Below are 2,053 nucleotides of genomic sequence, written 5' to 3'. Positions count from 1 at the left end.
CCGGGAGCGGGCAGCAGCTGCCCAGGAGCCATTGGCTCAGCAGGCTGTGGAGGCATCCCGCACCCTGGCAGCTGGATTGCACCTGGAGCTGCAGAGGACTCGTGACTTTGAGCGGGTAATTGCTGCTCACCTGAATGGGGAGCCCCATCCCTGCTGTTGCAGCAACTGGAGGGACTATGTGTGCAGTCAGGGAGCTGGGAGAGGATGTTTTGGGATACATCATCCCTTGGGCTCCCACATGTCCCTAGGAGCTCGCCTGCCAAACAGGAGCAGGCTGAGTCCCACATTTCCCTGCTGGGTGCAGCTCTTCACCCACTCCCCAGTCTCGCTCCTCCTCTCCTCTCCCAGCTGCGGGACCAGGCTGGCTCTGCCCATGGCATGGCCACCATGGCTGTCTCTCGAGGAAAAGCTGTGCTCTCCGATGCTGAGTCCCTCCTGGCCGGCTTGGAAGGTAAAAGGCACCAGTCAGAGCATCTCCAGCCACAACCTGGCCCTCACCAGGTGACAAGGGGAGAAGTGGGCAGTTTGGTGATGGCTAGGTTGTTCCCATAGGCATGAGGAAGGTTCTGGGGCATCGGAAGGGTCAGGCTGCCCTGAGGAGGAGGATGGCCACTGTGCGGGACAGAGTGATGGTTGATGCTCAGAGGAAGATTAAACAGGCAAAGAAGACACTGGGAAACTCCCTGTCCATTTCCACCACAGCCCAGAGGACAGCTGGGGAGGCTAAGCACATCTCTGAGGAGAGCGCCAAGGTCCGAGCTGAGGGATGTGGGCTGGAGCTGCTGGGCATGGCCAGGCTGGCAGCCATCACCTGCAGAGGCCAGGCTGCTGCAGGCAGGGCTGTGTGTCCCCAGGTGACTGTTTCCATCTCCATTCCTTTGCAGAGGGCACGGGCTGTGCTGCAGGAGAGCAAACAGGCCCTCAAACGTGCCAGCCAGCTTGCCACACATGCCAGTGAGACCCAATGGGAGCTCTCCCGGCAGGAGTACGTGGCTGAGAAGCTCAGGGGGGACCTGGAGGAGGCACACCAGGTCAGTTGGGACCCCTTGGGCAGGCTGTGTCCTCCAGAGCCTGGAAGCAGCTTTGCCCACAGCCCAAAGCATAGGGAACAACCCAGCTTGTGAGCTCCACTGTAGGGACAATGCCTTGGGGATGTTCCTGGGATCTCCTCTGCCATCCAGCCAAAGGTCAATGGTGTCCCTGATCTGGGTGTCTGTCTCTGTTGGAAGGTGGAGTCAGAGGTGAGTGAGATGGCAAAAAGTCTCCAGGAAGCCCGGGGCTCACTCATCTCAGACATCAAGACCCTGAATGATCTGCTGAACAGCCTAGGTGAGACCTGGGGGGAAATGGGGTGCAGGTTGCAGAGAAAGGGCTGGGCTCTCGGGGGCCAGGGCTCTCCTGCTCACTGGTACTCCTGCTTGATGGCCATCCAGGCTGAGCTGGGTGCCCTTTGGCTGAGATCACCCATGGTCTCAGCAAAGCTTCTTTAAGGCTCACGTCTTGAGGAAAACTCTCAAGAAGAATGAACTGGGACTTGCTGAATGTGTGTGGTCATATCTGGTCTGGGTACACTGATCTCCCTTGGGATCCTCAGGAAGAGCAGGGCTGGCAAAGTCCCTTTGGAGCTGAGGGCTGTGCTAGACTGAGTATGCTCCTTGTTGCTGGTTGGTCTTGCTCCAGCCCCTCCTGTTTTGATCATCTGGGTATATTTCTGAGCATTCCAGGACTCTTGCATCCAAGAAATTTTGCAAAAGGGTGGAAATCATGATCCATTTTTAAGAGAGAGAAGTGCCCAGGCCCTGCCTGGAGCCACAGTTCTGTTTGCTTATCTCTGATCACTGAGAAGCTGCAAAGCCTCCATGCCCTGCTGCACCCACTCCCTATAGTTTGCCTGGTGCCATGGAGTACATCCAGAACCTCTCCTGTCCAGCTCTCTGCTCTCATCCATGTCCTCTCCCACCTTGCCCAGGTAACCTGGAGCCGGACGCAGAGGTGGATGCAGTGCTGAGCGCCGGGAGGCTGCAGCTGGGGCAGCTATGGCTGGGGCTCGCCA

General features: G+C 58.1%; 1 protein-coding gene across 2 annotated transcripts in view; it reads left to right on the top strand.

Moving 5' to 3' along the window:
- NUP214 (nucleoporin 214) overlaps positions 1-2,053 on the top strand; it is a 59,466-nt gene that overhangs the window by 80 nt on the left and 57,333 nt on the right. The gene's annotated exons all lie outside the window — the stretch shown is intronic.

Source organism: Corvus brachyrhynchos, unplaced genomic scaffold (genome assembly GCF_000691975.1).
Source record: "Corvus brachyrhynchos isolate BGI_N302 unplaced genomic scaffold, ASM69197v1 scaffold59, whole genome shotgun sequence".
Lineage (NCBI taxonomy): Eukaryota > Metazoa > Chordata > Aves > Passeriformes > Corvidae > Corvus > Corvus brachyrhynchos.
The sequence above is the reverse complement of the archived record's forward strand: the minus strand, read 5'-3'. Positions and strand labels throughout refer to the sequence as shown.